Below are 23,340 nucleotides of genomic sequence, written 5' to 3'. Positions count from 1 at the left end.
CTTCTTCTTGGGGGTGTACTGAGCTTTCCCCTTGCCCTTGAACTTGGCATTTGTAACGGCAGCTGCCTCTGCCTGCGGAGTGGTCGGAGCTTTCTGCTTCTGCTTCCGATTGTTGTTCCCATCTCCATCGGCGACTGTCTTATGCTTGCCGCTACGTATGTGGTCCTCTTCTTCGCCATTTGCATAGCGTGCGGCTATCTCCATCATCTTGCTCATGGAGATGTCGCCTGTCCGATCGAACTTCAGGTACAGATCTCTGTACCGCACGCCTGCCTTGAAGGCGCAAACTGCTTGATGCTTTGTGACGTTCTCCACCGTGTGGTAGAAGGTCGTCCATCGCTCAATGAAATCACACACGGGCTCATTCTGCTTCTGGACACAGTGCTGGAGCTCCACGAGACCAGCAGGGCGTTTGCACGTGCCCTCGAAGGTCCTGATGAACACTCAGGACAGATCTGCCCAGCTGTAGATGCTTGATGGAGCCAACTGGTTCAGCCACGCTTGTGCCGAGCCGTCGAGCATCAGGGGGAGATGTTTCATGGCGACCTGGTCATCTCCGCCACCGATCTTGACCGCCACTCGGTAGTCGTCCAGCCATGTTTCTGGCTTGGATTCTCCTGTGAACTTGTTGATCCCCGTCGCCAATCGGAAGTTGGGAGGGATGTCAGCTGAACGGATGGCCCGACTGAAGCACTCGGGGCCAGAGACAATGGTCCTGCTTCCACTCGGACGGTCTCTATCGTGACCATCACGGTGGGCTCGACTCCTGTCGACCTTCCTCTGGGCGATGTACCCTCTTGCGTCGGGCCTTGGATCATACATGTCACCGACTGAATGCCGATCATCGTGATGTCGGGGCCCGTAAGGCCCACCCCGCGGAGGGGTGCGTGAACGGCGACGATCTTCGGGATTCATGGAACGGTTGCCCCCTCTGCGTCGCTGAAGAGAGTCGGGGCTGAAAACCAACCGATGCGTGTTCGCGTGAACAGAACTGTTGTGGATCCTGTTGTGCGAGTGGGAGACCGCCGAATTCTGCTGCTGCGCCGTGTGCAACAGGGCACAGATCTGCTCGATCCCTCTACAAGCCTCTGAATCAGTCGGTTGGAGGGAATCGGCTATCTTGGCAGCGGCAGCCAGGTTGAGGACGGGTGTGCGGAACACCTCGACGTTGCTCTGACGAGTGCGTCGACTGGCAGAACGGTGGTGTTGACGGCGAGCGCCGGATGATTCGCCGACCTCGTGCTCGTTCCGACCAGTCCGGTGGGGACTTTCATGGGAATTGGCCATGAGAACTTCGGCTGCAGGCCCGCGGCCCAAGTACTCGGAAGGTAACTCAGTCGGAACTTAGTCCAAGCACTGGGACGGCGGCGCGGCCACAACCGACTCAAGGACCGCCACTTGAGAAGATGCGCTCTGTCGCGCCTGGGCGTGTCGCACCCAACGCTGAAGCCGCGGATGGCGGGACTGCTTGTTGCGGCACGTGACGGGGGCGAAGATCGACACCGGGGCCGATTGCTGGAGAAGAAGGACGCCGCGGGCACCGTCAAGGAAGTGCGTAGCCCTGCGACTGGGGAGCGCCTCGACGTCGAGAGACGCATCCTGAAGCCATGGCGAATCGTCGACGATGAAGGAGAGTGCGCCGAAGAGGATCTCACGACCCATGCATAAATCTCCGTCGGACGACATGATGACAAGATGAAGTTGCAAACTCGCCGGAAGTCGCTTAGACGCCTGCCCCAAGGTGGGCGCCAACTGTCGTGGGTATAAGTCTGACAGTAGATGTGTAGGGTACGAAAGGATGGGCAAAGCCTTAGCTACGGCGAGGTTGTATGAGTTCAGGCCCCTCTACGGTGGAGGTAAAAGCCCTACGTCTCAGTGCTCTTGGGAGCTTAGTGTCGAGTGGAATATAGGATTACAGTAAATGCCAACCCCTGCACCAGTGGGGAAGAGTGGCTTATATAGAGTGCGCTGCCCTCCACAACGGCCCGGTGGACAGGGGTGGAATAGTGGCGAATAAATGCCTACGTTACAGGTAACGTATGCCTTAAATGCTAATAATGGTGTATGAAAACGTATGACCGTTGCCCTCCTGGGAGGTTACGATGTACAGAGTGGAATTCAGTCGATACGATAAATATGCTCCGAATGCTCGTCACCGACTGGATGATGGGGGGTCCTTAGTTCAGTCGGAACTGTCTAAGGGCCTTGCCCTCTATGAAGGGTAGTCCTTGGGTAGGACCTATAGGGCAGGCCTATGACCCTACCCTAGGACTATCACCCCATCAGCTACAACATTCATAAGATCTAGACTCCGATGGGTCAATCAACTAATGGAACCGGGAAGGAAGGAGGGAAATGTGCACTTGGTACGCCAAATATTCCATGAGTTTGATGCGGAAGAGATTTGCAAAATCCTCATCCCAAGTGTGGAGGCAAAGGACTGCATTGCTTGGCACCATGAGAAGAATGGGATGTGCTCGGTTAGAAGTGCTCATAAATTCGCAGCCAAACGCGCCATCTCGTCTAGTTTGTCTAGAGAGGCGGATGATAGATCCATTTGGGATTTGATACGGAAAGCCAAAGTACCATAAAAAGTGCGGATTTTTGGATGGAGAATTGCTACTAACACTTTGGGCACGAAGGAAAATATGTACATAAGGACTATTGAGCATGAATCTATCTATACTATATGTCGTAATAATGAAGATGACAAGTACCATGCAGTTGTTCCTTGCACCAAGAGCAGAGCCCTCGGAGCAGCTATGAGAAAAGAATGGTTGGTTCGTGATGAGAGAGCCTTCAGGTACACCGACAAGGATTGGCTGCAGGTACTCCTAGACACCCAGTCTACAGAAACACGTGCAAATATTTTACTCCTGCTATGAACATGTTGGCATTTGCGTGAGGATTGCATTCACAGCTCGGGCAAAGAAACTATCTTGGGATCTAATTTGTTCCTCCTTCGATACTCAGCACAGCACAGAACTTTGGCAACAAAAGGAGGGAATGAAGATGACAAAGGTACACAAGCCATTGCATTGCAGAAGCCTCGCTGCCCCGCCTTAGAGCATGTCTAGTAGAACCCTCAAACCCTCAAACCCTTAAAGCAGTTTTAAGGGTTGAGAAGTGCCAGTTTTTGGCACTTTTAAGGGTTGAAAAACAGGGGCAAAGACTAGAACCCTCAAACCCAACCCTTAAACTACTTTAAGGGTTGGATTTGAGGGTTCTAGTCTTTGCCTCAACCCCAACCTTTAAAACTGTCATTTCATATATCACACATTTCATCACATTTCATCATATGACATATGACAAATTCCATCACATTTGACATAAAACAATAATCATTCTAGTTATTATTACACCACCGAATAAAACAATAATCATTCAAATTATTACAACAATGTTTGAGCAAATTACAATAATTGTTTGAATCAATTAGGACATAGGAAAGTAAAACAAAGATACATCATGGGCCAATGCGCCGCCCATCCAGTGGTGCTCTACTAGATCATCCCGGAGCCGACCATGAGTGGTTGCATCCTCAATCTCACGATGTGCTTGAAGAAAAGCGTGAATGCGAGAAGGGTTTCTTTCCGGTTGCACACGGGTACCAACATTGTCATTGAAACAAGGGAGGTTTAACCCTCTCTCATCCTCTAGGATCATGTTGTGTACAATCACACAACATTTCATGATGTTCACCAAGGTTTTTTTGTCCCAAAACCGAGCTGGACCCCGAACTATGGCAAACCTTGCTTGCAAAACACCGAAAGCTCTCTCAATATCCTTGCGGGCTGCCTCTTGTGCCTTGGTGAAATGAGCCTCTTTTCTTGTTAAGGGCACCCCACTTTTCTCCTTGATGGGCTTCACAAGAGTTGCCCATTCGGGATAGATGCCATCGGTGAGATAGTATCCCATTGAGTACTCATTGTCCTTGATTTTGTAGTTGCAAGCTGGAGCATCCCCAGAAATTAATCTTTTGAACAAAGGAGATCTATTGAGGACATTGATATCATTGAGTGTTCCCGGCAACCCAAAGAATGCATGCCAAATCCATGTGTCCTCCGATGCTACGACCTCAAGCACAATGGTAGCATCACGGCTTTTACCGCAATACATTCTCTTCCATGCGTTTGGGCAATTTTTCCACCTCCAATGCATGCAATCAAGACTAGCAAGCATCCCTGGCCATCCCCTTTTTTCATTTATTTCCATTAATCTCTTTGTATCTTCCTCGTTTGGTGCCCGAAGATAGTGCTCACCATACAACCGGATGACCAACTTGGCAAACCTACGGATGGACTCCGTGGTTGTATCTTGCCCAATGCGAAGATACTCGTTCGTATAATCCGCGGGTACGCCATAATAGAGTACCCGCATTGCCGCCGATATCTTTTGATATGCACTAAACCCCATGATACCGTCGGCGGATCTACGGCGTTTCAAGTAATAGGAGGCGGCCTCACAATCGGTGACAATCTTCAAAAACAAACTACGACGCATTCGGTACCTTCTGCGGAAGAGACGAGGAGGGTATGTAGGTACCTCCGCGAAGTAGTCTTGCATCAAATGCTCGTGTCCGAGAGCGCAGTTCCGGTAGATGGTGAGTAGCCCCATCTTCGACCCTCTCCTCTGATCCATAAGCTTCACGCGGTCTTCAAACGCTTGCACGTCGAAAAGGAGGCTCATCATCTCGACGTCGTTGTCTTGCAACAACTCGTCAATGTCCAAATCGTCGGATGACGACCAATCCGACGAATCAGACAATGAGTCCTTGTCGTCGTTGTTGACCTCCATATACATACCGAGTGGCAACAATTGTGAGTGCCAATGAAGCAAAAAATTAAACACTGGAAAATAAAAAAAAAATCTCACCTTCGGGAGGGGGGCCAGCGTCGAGCGGGGCGGGGACGGCGTCGGGGGCCGACGTCGAGCGTGGCGGGGACGGTGTCGGGGGTCGGCGTCGAGCGGGGCGGGGACGCGTCGGGGGCCGGCGTCGAGCGGGGCGGGGACGTGGGCGGGCGGTCGAGGCGGGGCGCGGAGGGGCGGCGGGCGGGCGGCCGGGGCGGGGTGTGGAGGGGCGGCGGGTGGGCAGCGTCGATGCGGAGGGGCGGGGCGCGGAGGAGCGGTGGGCGGGCGGTGGGCGTCGGGTGCGCCGAGTGGCGGCGGGCACGGCGCGGAGGGGCGGCGGGCTGGCGGCGGCGGCGGGATCGGGGGAGGGCGCGGCGCGGGGATGAAACTTCCCTCCCGTGCGAGGTTGGAAGAGGAGTGCGGGTTGGGGCGAGTTTTTCCTGCTAACCCTCACTTCTACAGGTTGGGAAAATGTTTGAGGGTTGGGCCTCTAATTTTTTTTTACGGGTTTAGGGGTTCTAGTCTACGGTTTTTTTCAACGAAAACTGTAAAAAAGGAGTTATTTTTAGGCGTTTGAGGGTTTGAGGGGTCTTCTAGACTTGTTCTTAGAGCATCTCTAGTAGAACCCTAAAACCCTTAAATCTAAAACGAGTTTTAAGGGTTGAGAATTGACCATTTTTGACACTTTTAAGGGTTGAAAAACAGGGGCAAAGACTAGAACCCTCAAACCCAACCCTTGTAACGGAATATTCCGGTATAAGGGTTGGGTTTGAGGGTTCTAGTCTTTGCCCCAACCCCAACCCTTAAAACTGACCAGGACAGGGCGGGGACGGCCGGCCGAGGCGGGGCGCGGGCGGGCGGCGTCTGGGGCGGGGCAGGGACGCGGTCGGGGTGCGGAGGGGCGGCGGGGCGCCGGCCGGGGCGCGGTGGTTCGGCGGGGCGGCGGCCGGAGCGCGGGAGGCGGCGGCCGAGATGCGGAGGGGCGGCGGGGCGGCGGCCGGGGCGCGGAGGGGTGGCGGTTGCCTCCCAACAAGCGCTATTGTTTAACGCCCTTAGCTAGGCATCGATGTGTTGGAATTATACCCTAGAGGCAATAATAAATATAGTTATTATTATAGTTCCTGTATCAAGATAATCGTTTATTATCCATGATATAATTGTATTGAATGAAGACTCATTTACATATATGGATACATAGACAAAACACTGTCCCTAGCAAGCCTCTAGTTGGCTAGCCAGTTGATCAAAGATAGTCAGTGTCTTCTGATTATGAACAAGGTGTTGTTGCTTGATAACTGGATCACGTCATTAGGAGAATCACGTGACGGACTAGACCCAAACTAACAGACGTAGCATGTTGATCGTGTCATTTTGTTGCTACTGTTTTCTGCGTGTCAAGTATTTGTTCCTATGACCATGAGATCATATAACTCACTGACACCGGAGGAATACTTTGTGTGTATCAAACGTTGCAACGTAACTGGGTGACTATAAAGATGCTCTACAGGTATCTCCGAAGGTGTTAGTTGAGTTAGTATGGATCAAGACTGGGATTTGTCACTCCGTGTGACGAAGAGGTATCTCGGGGCCCACTCGGTAATACAACATCGCACACAAGCCTTGCAAGCAATGTGACTTAGTGTAAGTTGCGGGATCTTGTATTACGGAACGAGTAAAGAGACTTGCTGATAAACGAGATTGAAATAGGTATGCGGATACTGACGATCGAATCTCGGGCAAGTAACATACCGAAGGACAAAGGGAATGACATACGGGATTATATGAATCCTTGGCACTGAGGTTCAAACGATAAGATCTTCGTAGAATATGTAGGATCCAATATGGGCATCCAGGTCCCGCTATTGGATATTGACCGAGGAGTCTCTCGGGTCATGTCTACATAGTTCTCGAACCCGCAGGGTCTGCACACTTAAGGTTCGACGTTGTTTTATGCGTATTTGAGTTATATGGTTGGTTACCGAATGTTGTTCGGAGTCCCGGATGACATCACGGACGTCATGAGGGTTTCCGGAATGGTCCGGAAACGGAGATTGATATATAGGATGACCTCATTTGATTACCGGAAGGTTTTCGGAATTACCGGGAATGACGAATGGGTTCCGGGAGTTCACCGGGGGGGCAACCCACCCCGGGGAAGCCCATAGGCCTTGAGGGTGGCGCACCAGCCCTTAGTGGGATGGTGGGACAGCCCAAAAGGGACCTATGCGCATTGGAAGAAAAATCAAAGAGAAAGAAAAAAAGAGGAGGTGGGAAGGGAAGGAAGGACTCCCACCCATCAAACCAAGTCCAACTCGGTTTGGGGGGGGAGACCTTCCCCCCTTGGCTCGGCCGACCCCCTTGGGGCTCCTTGATCCCCAAGGCAAGGTCCCCCCTCTCCCACCTATATATACGGAGGTTTTAGGGCTGATTTGAGACGACTTTTCCACGGCAGCCCGACCACATACCTCCACGGTTTTTCCTCTAGATCGCGTTTCTGCGGAGCTCGGGCGGAGCCCTGCTGAGACAAGGTCATCACCAACCTCCGGAGCGCCATCACGCTGCCGGAGAACTCTTCTACCTCTCTGTCTCTCTTGCTGGATCAAGAAGGCCGAGATCATCGTCGAGTTGTACGTGTGCTGAACGCGGAGGTGCCGTCCGTTCGGTACTAGATCGTGGGACTGATCGCGGGATTGTACGCGGGGCGGATCGAGGGACGTGAGGACGTTCCACTACATCAACCGCGTTCACTAACGCTTCTGCTCTACGGTCTACAAGGGTACGTAGATCACTCATCCCCTCTCGTAGATGGACATCACCATGATAGGTCTTCGTGCGCGTAGGAAATTTTTTGTTTCCCATGCGACGTTCCCCAACAGTGGAATCAGAGCTAGGTTCATGCGTAGATGTCTTCTCGAGTAGAACCCAAAAAATTTTGTGGGTGGTGATGTGCGTTTTGCTGCCCTCCTTAGTCTTTTCTTGATTCCGCGGTATTGTTGGATTGAAGCGGCTTGGACCGACATTACTCGTACGCTTACGAGAGACTCATTTCATCGCTACGAGTAACCCCGTTGCTCAAAGATGACTGGCAAGTGTCGGTTTCTCCAACTTTAGTTGAATCAGATTTGACCGAGGAGGTCCTTGGATGAGGTTAAATAGCAACTCATATATCTCCATTGTGGTGTTTGCGTAAGTAAGATGCGATCCTACTAGATACCCATGGTCACCACGTAAAACATGCAACAACAAAATTAGAGGACGTCTAACTTGTTTTTGCAGGGTATGCTTGTGATGTGATATGGCCAACGATGTGATGTGATATATTGGATGTATGAGATGATCATGTTGTAATAGATAATATCGACTTGCACGTCGATGGTACGGCAACCGGCAGGAGCCATAGGGTTGTCTTTATACTAATGTTTGTGCTTGCAGATGCGTTTACTATTTTGCTAGGATGTAGCTTTAGTAGTAATAGCATGAGTAGCACGACAACCCCGATGGCGACACGTTGATGGAGATCATGGTGCAGCGCCGGTGACAAGAAGATCGTGTCGGTGCTTTGGTGATGGAAATCAAGAAGCACGTGATGATGGCCATATCATGTCACTTATGAATTGCATGTGATGTTAATCCTTTTATGCACCTTATTTTACTTAGAACGATGGTAGCATTATGAGGTGATCTCTCACTAAAATTGCAAGACGAAATTGTGTTCTCCCTGACTGTGCACCGTTGCTACAGTTCGTCGTTTCGAGACACCATGTGATGATCGGGTGTGATAGACTCAACGTTCACATACAACGGGTGCAAAACAGTTGCGCACGCGGAACACTCGGGTTAAGCTTGACGAGCCTAGCATGTGCAGACATGGCCTCGGAACACATGAGACCGAAAGGTCTATCATGAATCATATAGATGATATGATTAGCATAGGGATGCTAACCACTAAAACTATACTCAACTCACGTGATGATCGGACTTGAGCTAGTGTAAGTGGATCATGAACCACTCAAATGACTAGAGAGATGTACTTTTTGAGTGGGAGTTTAGCGAATAATTTGATTAAATTAAACTCTAATTATCTTGAACATAGTCTAAGTCCACTTTGAATATATTTGTGTTGTAGATCATGGCTCACGCGACAGTCACCCTGAATTTTAATACGTTCCTAGGGAAAGCTAAGTTGAAAGATGATGGAAGCAACTTTGTAGACTGGGCTCGTAATCTTAAGCTAATCTTACAAGCTGGGAAGAAGGATTATGTCCTTAATGCTGCGCTAGGAGATGAACCACCCGCTACGGCTGATCAGGATGTTAAGAACGCTTGGTTAGCACGTAAGGAGGACTACTCAGTAGTTCAATGTGCAGTCTTGTATGGCTTAGAACCGGGACTTCAACGTCACTTTGAGCGTCATGGAGCATTTGAGATGTTCCAAGAGTTGAAGTTTATCTTTCAGAAGAACGCCCGGATCGAGAGGTATGAGACCTCCGATAAATTCTATGCTTGCAAGATGGAGGAGAACTCGTCTGTCAGTGAACATGTGCTCAAAATGTATGGGTACTCAAACCATCTAGCTGAGCTGGGGATTGAACTCCCACAAGAGGCTATCACTGATATAATCCTTCAATCACTGCCACCAAGCTATAAAAGCTTTGTGTTGAACTACAACATGCAAGGGATGAACAAGTCACCCGGTGAGTTGTTTGCGATGCTGAAAGTCGCAGAGTCTGAACTCCGTAAAGAACATCAAGTGTTGATGGTGAATAAGACCACTAGTTTCAAGAGAAACGACAAAGGCAAGAAGGGTAATTCAAAGAAGTGCGGCAAGCCTGTTGCCAATCCGACGAAGAAACCCAAAGCTGGACCTAAGCCTGAAACAGAGTGTTACTATTGCAAGGGTATGGGTCACTGGAAGTGCAATTGCCCCAAGTATCTGGCAGATAAGAAGGCGACCAAAGAAAAATCAGGTATATTTGATATACATGTTATTGATGTGTACTTAACCGGCTCTCGTAGTAGTGCCTGGGTATTCGATACCGGTTCTGTTGCTCATATTAGCAACTCGAAACAGGAACTGCGGAATAGACGAAGGTTGGCGAAAGATGAAGTGACGATGCGCGTAGGAAATGGTTCCAAGGTTGATGCAATCGCCGTCGGCATAGTTTCACTTCAGTTACCATCAGGATTAGTTATGAACTTAAATCATTGTTATTTAGTGCCTGCGTTGAGCATGAACATTATATCTGGATCTTGTTTATTGCGAGACGGTTACTCTTTTAAGTTAGAGAATAATGGTTGTTCTATTTCTATGAGTAACATCTTTTATGGTCATGCACCAAATGTGAGAGGATTGTTCTTATTGAATCTTGATAGCGATACACACATACGTAACATTGAGACCAAAAGAGTTAGAGTTAACAATGATAGCGCCATATTTTTGTGGCACTGCCGCTTAGGTCATATTGGTGTAAAGCAGCATGAAGAAACTCCATGCCGATGGACTTTTGGAGTCACTTGACTTTGATTCACTTGACACGTGCGAACCATGCCTCATGGGAAAGATGACTAAAACTTCGTTCTCCGGAACAATGGAGCGTGCAAGTGACTTGTTGGAAATCATACATACCGATGTGTGTGGTCCGATGAGCGTAGAGGCACGCGGCGGATATCGTTATTTTCTCACCTTCACTGACGATTTGAGTAGATATGGTTATGTCTACTTAATGAAGCACAAGTCTGAAACATTTGAAAAGTTCAAGCAATTTCAGAGTGAAGTTGAATTTCATCGTAACAAGAAGATCAAGTTCCTACGGTCTGATCGTGGGGGTGAATATCTGAGTTTCGAGTTTGGTGCTCACTTAAGACAATGTGGAATTGTTTCACAGTTGACACCGCTTGGAACACCACAACGTAATGGTGTGTCCGAACGTCGTAATCGTACTTTATTAGAGATGGTGCGATCTATGATGTCTCTTACTGATTTGTCGTTATCGTTTTGGGGTTATGCATTAGAAACAGCTGCATTCACTTTAAATAGGGCACCATCAAAATCCGTTGAGACGACACCATATGAACTGTGGTATGGCAAAATGCCAAAGTTGTCGTTTCTTAAAGTTTGGGGATCTGATGCTTATGTCAAAAAGCTTCAGCCTGAAAAACTGGAACCCAAAGCGGAAAGGTGCGTCTTCATAGGTTACCCAAAAGAGACAATTGGGTACACCTTCTATCTCAAATCCGAGGGCAGAGTGTTTGTTGCTAAAAACAGAGCTTTTCTCGAGAAGGAGTTTCTCTCGAGAGAATTGAGTGGGAGGAAGATAGAACTTGACGAGGTTGTCGAACCTCTCATCCCTCTGGATGGTGGCGTAGGGCAAGGGGAAACCTCTGTCGTTGCGACGCCGGTTGAGGAGGAAGTTAATGATGACGATCATGAAACTCCGGTTCAAGTTTCTGTCGAACCACTCAGGTCGACGAGACCACGTGCTGCTCTAGAGTGGTACGGTAATCCCGTCTTATCAATCATGTTGTTGGACAACAATGAACCTGCAAATTATGAAGAAGCAATGGTGGGCCCAGATTCCAACAAATGGCTAGAAGCCATGAAGTCCGAGATAGGATCCATGTATGAGAACAAAGTGTGGACTTTGGAGGTACTGCCTGAGGGCCGCAAGGCTATTCAGAACAAATGGATCTTTAAGAGGAAGACGGACGCTGACGGCAATGTGACCGTTTATAAAGCTCGACTTGTGGCAAAGGGTTTTTCACAAGTTCAAGGAGTTGACTACGATGAGACATTCTCACCCGTAGCGATGCTTAAGTCCGTCAGAATCATGTTAGCAATAGCTGCATTTTTCGATTATGAAATCTGGCAGATGGATGTCAAAACGGCGTTCCTTAACGGTTACCTTAAGGAAGAATTGTATATGATGCAACCCGAAGGTTTTGTCGATCCTAAGAATGCTAACAAGGTGTGCAAGCTCCAGCGATCCATTTATGGACTGGTGCAAGCATCTCGGAGTTGGAACAAACGCTTTGATGAGGTGATCAAAGCATTTGGGTTTATACAAGTGGTTGGAGAATCTTGTATTTACAAGAAAGTGAGTGGGAGCTCTGTGGCGTTTCTAATATTATATGTGGATGACATATTGTTGATTGGAAACAACGTGGAGTTTTTGGAGAGCATAAATGATTACTTGAATAAAAGTTTCTCTATGAAGGACCTAGGAGAAGCTGCTTACATTCTAGGCATTAAGATCTATAGGGATAGATCAAAACGCCTCATAAGACTTTCACAAAGCACATACCTTGATAAAGTTTTGAAGAGGTTCAAAATGGAACAGTCCAAGAAGGGGTTCTTGCCAGTTTTACAAGGTACGAGATTGAGTAAGACTCAGTGCCCAGCAACTGATGAGGATATAGAGCATATGCGCTCCGTCCCCTATGCTTCAGCCATAGGCTCTATCATGTATGCAATGTTGTGCACTAGACCGGACGTTAGCCTGGCCATAAGTATGGCAGGTAGGTTCTAGAGTAATCGAGGAGTGGATCACTGGACGGCGGTCAAGAATATCCTGAAGTACCTGAAAAGGACTAAGGAGATGTTTCTCGTGTATGGAGGTGACGAAGATCTCGCCGTAAAAGTTTACGTTGATGCAAGCTTTGACACAGATCCGGACGACTCTAAGTCGCAAACCGGATACGTATTTATTCTTAATGGGGGTGCGGTAAGCTGGTGCAGTTCAAGCAAAGCGTCGTAGCAGATTCTACATGTGAAGCGGAGTACATGGCTGCCTCGGAGGCGGCTAAGGAGGGTGTCTGGATGAAGCAATTCATGACGGATCTTGGAGTGGTGCCAAGCGCATTGAATCCAATAACCTTGTTCTGTGATAACACGGGTGCCATTGCCTTAGCAAAGAAACCACGGTTTCACAAGAAGTCCAGACACCTCAAACGACGCTTAAACCTCATCCGCGACTACGTCGAAGGGGAGGACGTAAATATATGCAAAGTGCACACGGATCTGAATGTAGCAGACCCGCTGACTAAACCTCTTCCACGGGCAAAGCATGATCAACACCAGAACTGTATGGGTGTTAGGTTTATTACAACGTAATTCGCATGATGACATGAGGGATAGATTATTGACTCTAGTGCAAGTGTGAGACTATTGGAATTATGCCCTAGAGGCAATAATAAATATAGTTATTATTATAGTTCCTGTATCAAGATAATCGTTTATTATCCATGCTATAATTGTATTGAATGAAGACTCATTTACATGTATGGATACATAGACAAAACATGTCCCTAGCAAGCCTCTAGTTGGCTAGCCAGTTGATCAAAGATAGTCAGTGTCTTCTGATTATGAACAAGGTGTTGTTGCTTGATAACTGGATCACGTCATTAGGAGAATCACGTGACGGACTAGACCCAAACTAACAGACGTAGCATGTTGATCGTGTCATTTTGTTGCTACTGTTTTCTGCGTGTCAAGTATTTGTTCCTATGACCATGAGATCATATAACTCACTGACACCGGAGGAATACTTTGTGTGTATCAAACGTTGCAACGTAACTGGGTGACTATAAAGATGCTCTACAGGTATCTCCGAAGGTGTTAGTTGAGTTAGTATGGATCAAGACTGGGATTTGTCACTCCGTGTGACGGAGAGGTATCTCGGGGCCCACTCGGTAATACAACATCGCACACAAGCCTTGCAAGCAATGTGACTTAGTGTAAGTTGCGGGATCTTGTATTACGGAACGAGTAAAGAGACTTGCCGGTAAACGAGATTGAAATAGGTATGCGGATACTGACGATCGAATCTCGGGCAAGTAACATACCGAAGGACAAAGGGAATGACATACGGGATTATATGAATCCTTGGCACTGAGGTTCAAACGATAAGATCTTCGTAGAATATGTAGGATCCAATATGGGCATCCAGGTCCCGCTATTGGATATTGACCGAGGAGTCTCTCGGGTCATGTCTACATAGTTCTCGAACCCGCAGGGTCTGCACACTTAAGGTTCGACGTTGTTTTATGCGTATTTGAGTTATATGGTTGGTTACCGAATGTTGTTCGGAGTCCCGGATGAGATCACGGACGTCACGAGGGTTTCCGGAATGCTCCGGAAACGAAGATTGATATATAGGATGACCTCATTTGATTACCGGAAGGTTTTCGGAGTTACCGGGAATGACGAATGGGTTCCGGGAGTTCACCGGGGGGGCAACCCACCCCGGGGAAGCCCATAGGCCTTGAGGGTGGCGCACCAGCCCTTAGTGGGCTGGTGGGACAGCCCAAAAGGGCCCTATGCGCATTGGAAGAAAAATCAAAGAGAAAGAAAAAAAAAGAGGAGGTGGGAAGGGAAGGAAGGACTCCCACCCACCAAACCAAGTCCAACTCGGTTTGGGGGGGAGACCTTCCCCCCTTGGCTCGGCCAACCCCCTTGGGGCTCCTTGAGCCCCAAGGCAAGGTCCTCCCTCTCCCACCTATATATACAGAGGTTTTAGGGCTGATTTGAGACGACTTTTCCACGGCAGCCCGACCACATACCTCCACGGTTTTTCCTCTAGATCGCGTTTGTGCGGAGCTCGGGCGGAGCCTTGCTGAGACAAGGTCATCACCAACCTCCAGAGCGCCGTCACGCTGCCGGAGAACTCTTCTACCTCTCCGTCTCTCTTGCTGGATCAAGAAGGCCGAGATCATCGTCGAGTTGTACGTGTGCTGAACGCGGAGGTGCCGTCCGTTCGGTACTAGATCGTGGGACTGATCGCGGGATTGTTCGCGGGGCGGATCGAGGGACGTGAGGACGTTCCACTACATCAACCGCGTTCACTAACGCTTCTGCTGTACGGTCTACAAGGGTACGTAGATCACTCATCCCCTCTCGTAGATGGACATCACCATGTTAGGTCTTCGTGCGCGTAGGAAAATTTTTGTTTCCCATGCGACGTTCCCCAACAGCGCGGAGGGGCGGCGGGGCGGCGGCCGGGGCGTGGAGGGGCGGCGGGGCGACAGCCGGGGCGCGGAGGGGCGGCGGGGCGGCGACCGAGATGCGGAGGGCGGCGGGGCGCGGAGGGGCGGCGGTCGGGGCATGGAGGGGCGGCGGGGCGATGGCCGGGGCGCGGAGGAGCAGCCGGGCGGCGGCCGGAGCGCGGGGGGTGGCGGCGGCCGAGGTGGATTCCTCCCGCGCGCAGGAACCAACTGCCTCCCGCGCGAGGTGGGAAAATGAGTGCGGGTTGGGGGCAGTTTTCCCTCCCAACCCTCACTTCTACAGGCTGGGAAGGGGTTTGAGGGTTGGACCTCTAATTTTTTTTACGGTTTTAAGGGTTTAAGGGTTCTAGTCTACGCCGTTTTTTCGATGAAAACGGTAAAAAAAACTATTATTTTTAAAGATTTGAGGGTTTGAGGGCTCTACTAGAGATGCTCTTATAGTGTTTGAACTGGACGGAGCCGCCCTTGTGGTCTGTAAAACTAAATATTGGTGGCTCATATTTGGCGGACCCACGCGAATCGACTGCACTTGCAGTCGCGAGGGATAACAGAGGACCTGTCCTCACCTCTATATGCAAGAAGTTGTCACCTAATAGTTGTGTTGATGAGGCTGAGGCGAAAGCAGCACTTATCGGGCTACGCCCACTCTCGAGGATCTACAATAGCCTAGTGATTTTGGAACTGGATTGCCAATCTTTGGTTAAGGAACTCACGTCAGGGACCAGTCCCGATCCCCTTGCTTTGGAATACTGATAGACATAGAGGAAACACTCACATCCTTCTCAGCTCACAGCTTCAACAGCATGGGGCGATCTTGCAATGCCCTTGCTCATGGGCTTGTAGCGCTAGCCAAGAATTTGGAGGATCACGAGAGGATTGTCGATGTCCCAGACTGTCTTCGTCCGATTTGGTCTGCTGAATGTGTGGCTCCAGCACAGTAGTTTGCTACTGTGAATCTAAAAAAACCTCTGATAAAGTTTTCTATAAAACAAGGGGCCTGCTACGCATCCACCGGTGGATGTTTACTAAACATCCACCACATGGAGGGCCGTCCGATCTACACGTAGTCGTCGGATCTGCTCCGGTCAGGCACCCCATAATTCCTGAAACGATGGCTGAGTTGCAGAAACTTTTGCTTTGTTGCAAGAAATAAACTTTGGACCCGTTAATTCCTGAAACAACGGTCGAGTTTCAGAAACAATTTGCTTGTTGCAGGATTTTTTTTTCTTCGTCTTTCTGCAACATAGGTACTTTTGCGGGAGAATTTTTTGCAACAAAGGTCATGTTTTAGGAAATTTTACAACAAAGGTCAAGTTGCGGAAATTTTTTGCAACGTTCATGGGCGGCTGGCTGCGGCCGGATGGTCAGAACATAAATCTATAGTAGACCACTGCAACATCGTATATGTTTTACAAACATAGTCTTTGTTGCAGAACCACATAGTCACTTGGACGCGTGTCTTACGGGGGAGGTGGCTGATGCGGTCATTATAATCCGTCGACTGATGGTTAGCTTTTCCCATAAAACAAAGTTTGACTATCAAAATATATAAAGTCGGGGAAGGCAAACCATACCGGAGTATAAACTTCATCAATATTTCTGTTCGGCAATGATGCATACAAAAGGACAAATATTTCGATCAAGACCGAGTTCTAAGGCCGAACAAGCTGTCAAGCCCGTTAGGAGGATATGGATGTTTTCTCTCAAACAAGGTATGTATGGGGAAAGGATTGTGTTCAACCGGTGGATCCTATTTTTAGGTCGACCTTCTCCACGAGTTGACATGTGTCCCCATGGTCCCGCACAACACACACCCTTTTCTAGGAATTTCCCGGAGCTCATATCAATTTCCACTCTTTTCTTTAGTTTGCCTCTCAGCTCCACCAACGTGAGTCGCTCGCCGTGCCATGCATGCGCTCTGCTCGCGGCCGGTCTGCGCCATCGGTCGTAGTTCGCCGGCAAGGTAGGCCTACCTTGCCGTCATTCCTTCCTCCTCTTTTTTGTTCCTCCCACGCCCCTCATCCCTTCCTCAACCAGATCTAGCTCTTGAAGCCATGACCTCTAGTGGAACCTTCTTCCGTTGCCATCTTTAACGGCGGTGTTGTTGCGAGACAAATTTCTGTAACAACGACGTTGTTGTAAATGGGGGCGACAAACGACCACTAATTGCATGGGGATTTTTTGTTCCTGCAACAAGCCTCTTGTTGCAGAGGGAACAAGCAGACCATTAGGTTTGTTGCAAAGAGGCCAACAATGAAGTTTTTTTCTGCAACACAAGTCTTGTTTCTGAAACATAGGCCTAGTTGCAAAAAATTATGTAACATTACCTATGTTGCAAAAGATTTTCCGCAACATCACCTATGTTGCAAAAAAACGAAGCCCAAAAATTATTTCTGCAACATGACATATATTACAAATGTTTTCCGCAACACAACTTCTGTTACAATTTTTTCTACAATAATATCTGTGTTGCAAATATTTCTGCAGCATCACCTATGATCTTTATTGCAAAAAATATTCTATAACAAACTCTGTTGCGAAAAAATATACAAACGTTTCTGTAATATGTTGTGTGTTGCAGAAAATTCTACAACCAACAAGCCTCTTGTTGCCAAGGAAACGAGCGCACAACACTACGTTTGTTGCAACGGGGCAAGAGCAAAGTTTTTGTTTCTATAACAAAGATCTTGTTTCCAAAATATAGGCCTTGTTTCAGAAAAAAGGGTTCGACGCGAGCGTAACAAGGCTTTGTATTGCAAAGCGTCGAGCGCAACACAAACTTTGCTGCAAAGGTTAACGCACGCTCATTGAAAGAAGATTGGACGGTTGGCGAGCTCACGATCTTACGGCTATCAAGGTAACGGATGTTTTTTAAACATCATCCACCGAACGCATAGCTGCCCCTTTATATATTCTATATATTTTTGACTTTTAAGTTCGACTGTCAAAATATAAGGGGGGGGAGCAAACCGAAGCCGGAGTATAAGCTTCATCAGTTTTATTTTATATAATGATGCACACAAAAAGACAAATGTTTTACTCAAGACCGAGTTCTAAAGCCGAATTTCTCTCAACTCCAAAACAAACAAATCAAGTTGTAGAGCACATGTTGCGAACAGTACCGCAGAGCGCAGAGAGTACAAAGTGGACTTAACTGTATCCATGAAACAGCATCGCTGTGCCTTCCCCCGCATCGTTCCGCACGAAAAATGAAAATCAAAACTGTACATTATCACCTCAGGTCCAAACGAAATTCCCCGACCCCAAGCTACAGCTTCCAGTGGTCCAGTAATTACCCTAGGCTACGCATCAACAGCTTCCTGAGGGCCGAGGCTCTACTGCTCGCCCGGCCCACTCCACCGGAACAACAACAGAGAAAACACAGGGCTCGGTGACCGCGCCCGTTCGGCCGGTCATGTAAAACGCGCGCAAAGCCAGCGCCAACTTTCTTTCCCCCTCTCAAAGAAAACAAAAGACGTAAGCTCAGCGCAACTTTTTGAAAATCAGGCTTAGCGCAAGCTGAGCAGTGGTAGTACGGATTCTCAGGCAGCGGCCGGCGAGCAAGTCGCTTTCTCTCGCTCCGTCGCGGTCGCGTGCATGCATTGCTTTTTTTTTCTTTCCTCCATCGCTTTGCTCGGACCGACGTACCACGACGAGGAAGACAAAGACCACGCCTCGGACCGCCATCGCCGGCCGATGCACGCCTTGTATCGAGGTCAGGCCAATTTTTCTGTTCTAACCTAAAGCCCAAACAAATTACAGATCCGACTTCAGTTTGAAAATAAGCTCAAATATAACCTCTTTACGTGACGCCACCCATCACGGCGTTTGGGTTGCCTAGAAGACTCCACGCATCGCGACGTCTTGCACGGGGCCCGCTCCATTCCCCCTTCTGTTGACCGGCTGACGTGGCAAAGGGGCCACACGCCAGGGGCCATGGCGTCTGGACCCCGACCAGACCCAAACGCCGCGCATCTTGGCTTCTGGCCCCGATAACTATCGCACACCCACCCCCTTCTTCCTCCTCACCCCTCCCTTTCTCTGTTATGTTCTATGTCTCTCTCTCGCCTCTACCTTCCTCCTCACCATCCCCCTCCCCCTTGATCTACTCCCTCCTTCACCAAAACTAACAGATCAGACCCCCCCCCCAAGCTTCATTGAGGTAATCTTTTTCAAACTATCTAATTATTTCTTATTTTAACATAATATTTTGATAGTATTTTGGTATATTAGGTTATGTTAGATTAGATGATTGTTCTCTTAGTTTTAGGGATTGTTTGATAGTTGTTAGATTATATAGTTGAATATGTTTAGGTAGATTTTATGTAGTTGTATGTTGAATATGTTGAATATGTGTATAGTTGAATATGTATGTGTAGATTATATAGTTAGGCATATAAGTATGTGTAGATTAGATTATGTAGGTCTTAGTTTTAGGTAGATTATATAGTTGAATATGTTGTGTAGTTAAATATGTTAGATGATGATATGTATGTATAGGTGTTAGATATGTTAGATGATATATGTTAGGCATAGTTTATTTGGATGATGATATTTTTTTGTATAGCATAGTGGATGATATATGTTAGGCATATGTTAGATTATATAGTTGGATGATATATGTTACACATAGTTAGGCATATATATTTTTTTAAGATATGTATGTGTAGGCTTATGTATTTTCCTTTGGTTTTTTTTTTGGTTGCAAAAGAGAGATGATGAAATACGATATATGTTATTTATTCGTAGGATGGCGGATGATAATGGCCCTTGGTATGATGGATTAGTAGAAGAGTTTGACAGAGTGCACCGTGGCCGTGCAATTGAGAATCGTAAGGTATGATGGATTAATCGAAGACTTGTCGATTATTTGTGTTTTTTATGTTTGTTTGTCGTCCTGACATGAAGCTCACATTCTTTGCAGAATGTAGTAGCTATGCGCATGAGGGGTCATGCTGCAAATGACTTTTCCTACAACGTGCGATACGAACCCTACATTGCAAGGTTGGGTCTGCTGCCATTTGTTTTGCAATTCAAGAGGAACCCACCACCGGTGAACCATGCAGCGCTCACCGCACTGACTGATCCTTGGAGGCCCGAGACACACTCTTTCCACCTTCCTTGTGGGGAGATGACGATGACCTTAGAGGACATGGCCATGATAAGTGGCCTTCCTCTCAACGGCGATGCCGTTACGGGTCATGTCAGTGTTGTTAAGTGACGACAGCGGGTTGGCATCTTAATTGGTGTTGAACCCCCTCCCCCTCTGTCAGGCAAGCCTGATGCCTCAAAAGTGAAGCATCCCTGGTTAAAATAAGTGAGAGGAGCGCCATGCCTTGCGGATGCCGATGATAATGTCGTTCAGCAATATGCTCGGACTTATCATTGTATATACTAACCAAAGTAGTCTTCACAGACGCAACCGGTAACTCAGCACTCCGGATGTATTTGGAGCACCTAAGGAACTGGGATATTCCGTTTAGCTTGGTTCATCAGCACTATCATAATTGTATCGTCAGGTAAGAGCTATTTGTAGACATTTTGTTTTTAATTTGTCATGCGTCACACATTGCTAACATTTATGTTTAATTGCAGTTGGATCAGGCGTCAATGAGGACAAGAGAATCATCTTCATTGTGTGGGTTTGTGTGGAGCCTCTCTGTGTGGATGTGGAAGCGGTTAACCCAAACTCCAATCCAGATGAAGGGCTTCATGATGAAGATCCATATCGTCGCCCGATAGTTGCCTATCATTGGGATCAAGTGTCTGTTTACACAGGAAGCTCTCATGTGTGATACAAGTGTTATGTGAACGAGCTGGACACCTTGACTGCTGAGCAGGTACCAACATTTCAGTTCCTTGTATTGTAGGTTTTTCTGACGACAATATTAGAACGTGTACCTAACATATCAACTCGTCCTATTGTTCTAGGTTTTCTGGCGGCCTTATGAGGAAGATCGTGAGTACGACCTCAACCAGATGTGCACGCGTGATAGTAATATTTGGAGGTCTAGGTGTCCAATGATATGCTTTTATGCTGTCGAGTTCCACTTTGTAGATCGTGTTGCCACGCAATTTGGGAAACGCCAAGGTATTCCAACTGAGGAGACCAGGAGTGTAATCACAAGTGCGCATGGGTAAGCTAAAATGATTCATGAGATTTTGCACTATAACATTGTGAAAGTTTATGTTTGATAATCGTTTAAACCATCGTGCATCGTTTTAGGTTCAGTCGAAGGAACAATCAGGATATATCGGATTGGGCTGTCAAACACCATCACTGGATAGCAATGTGGAATCAGAGAGAGACGTTAATTCACAAAGAGAATAGACCCCACAATGATTCTGCCTACCAGAAATATCTTGTGTGGTATGCGGATCGTTACCGGTTGAAGCTTAAGCCCGGTTGGACTAGGGAAGAGTGGTCTGAGTTGGTGTGAGAAGATCCATCTACTGCAGAAGGGTATCATTCCTTCAACATGGTTGTGCGAGAGACCGGAGAGAGTCAAGTGGACTATGCACCCATGCATGACGAACTGGTAAGTGAATGAATCAGAACCAGTCAGCATTACATTGTCTTCTTCAATTCTGAATGTTTGTTGTGTTAATGAATTGAAGGGTAGAGAGTTCCTTATGTGCGTGAACGATGCCAATGTAGCACTTAGTCATCCCCCGGGAGGTGCATCATCTGAGAGAACTCTTAGGACCACGCTGGAGGTATGATCATGTTTACAAATGTTTGTCTTAATGAATTACTTATTTGCGTCTAACATAGTGTTTCGTGTGTTTCTCAGAAGTTTAAGTCAAGGTTCCACAAGTGGGCAGCTATGCTTTCTTGCCACAGTGCTCAGTCTGTGGACGTGTTTACAGGTGGTACAAGCCGCTCCACTAGAGCTCGACGTCGTCAGCTAACCATCGATGACATAGAAGAAGAGGAAGAAGAAGAGACGACACAGGAGCATGAGGTAGATATTGATGCTCCACAACCGTCACAGCTGTCACAGTCCAGGAAGAAGAAGACGCCACGTGCGGCAAGAAAGAAGAGATTAAATTTTCGATTTCGTAGTCCGGAGTATAATCGTAAGAATTTGCCTAAGGGGATGCGGTATATTGAAGAAGAGGAAGACGAGGAAGAGGAAGAGGAGGAAGATATAGAAGAGGAAGAGGCAGAGGGAGAAGAGGAGTCTATCAAAGAAGAGGAGGAGGAAGTGCCTACGAGAAAGGGCAAAACCACGAAGAGAGGAAGAAGGAAGTGAAGTGAAGTGCACTTGATATGCTATCTTTAATTTGTGAACCTGTCGTGAAGTGAACTTGTCGTGTAGTGAACACCTATGTTATCTTGAATTCTTGAAGTTGTCATGTAGTGAACACCTTGTGTTATCTTAAATTCGTAAACATGTCATGAAATGAAATGAAGTGCACCTGTTATGTTAACTTTAATTTGTGTACTTGTTATGAATGATAAAGATTACATAGTTGGAATGATAAAGATTGCATAGTTCAAATGATAAAGATTACATAGTTGGAATGATAAAGATTGCATAGTTGAAATGATAAAGATTGCATAGTTCAAATGATAAAGATTACATATTTGAAATGATAAAGATTGCATAGTTCAAATGATAAAGATTGCATAGTTCAAATGATAAAGATTACATAACAGGCTGATGGATACATGTCATTGTAGTTCCAAATGACAAAGATTACATAGGCTAATTGTCGTTAGGTCCAGAATTGCAGCAAATGACATCATTTTTTTCTTTGACCCATGCCCGATGAGAAGCCTGCTTCGGCAGTGGCGAAAAAGATTGCCTCACTAACCAATCAATGACCTGGCCATGGTTATGAATGTTAAACTGTTGATGTTCTTCCCTTGTTGCACACAATGCAACTTGCATTGCAAGATCACGCCGATAATCTTTTTCCCTCTTCTTCAGCTTCTTGATCTCGCTCTTTTTTTATCGATTATTCTTTTGACAACGTCTTTAGTGAACAGTAGTTTGAAAAGGCTCTACACGCCGCATTCAACGCATCAACGACTGCCACCCAGTAGGTCATTTTTTTCTCAATAAATTCGCGTTCACGCTTCGTCGCCGCCTCAGCAGAAGCCTCAACGTAAATGAACGGTCTCATCCTGTATTTCAAAAAATGACTACTCAATATACACTAACTACTCAATACACACTAAATTTAGTTAGGGTTTCTCTAAGATGTAAAAAAATGTAAGATGTACAAAATGTATCATAATAAGGATGTTCAACAAAAAAAATTGAATGAATCGGAGAAGAATACTACAAGGAACAATGTTTATGGACATATTTATGTTAGGGAATCACCTTCTTGCTCGGATTCGATGGGGTCTTGAGGGGAAGGAGATAGGAGGAGAGCAGAAATGAAGCAACAATGGTAGGGAAAAGTGAGTGTGGTGGGACCCACACCAATAGTCCTCCACATAGTCTAGTTGGGTTCAGGAGCCGGACGACATGGACC

The sequence above is a fragment of the Hordeum vulgare genome, chromosome 7H (assembly GCF_904849725.1).
Source record: "Hordeum vulgare subsp. vulgare chromosome 7H, MorexV3_pseudomolecules_assembly, whole genome shotgun sequence".
Classification (NCBI taxonomy): domain Eukaryota; kingdom Viridiplantae; phylum Streptophyta; class Magnoliopsida; order Poales; family Poaceae; genus Hordeum; species Hordeum vulgare.
This window is presented reverse-complemented; position numbering follows the sequence as displayed.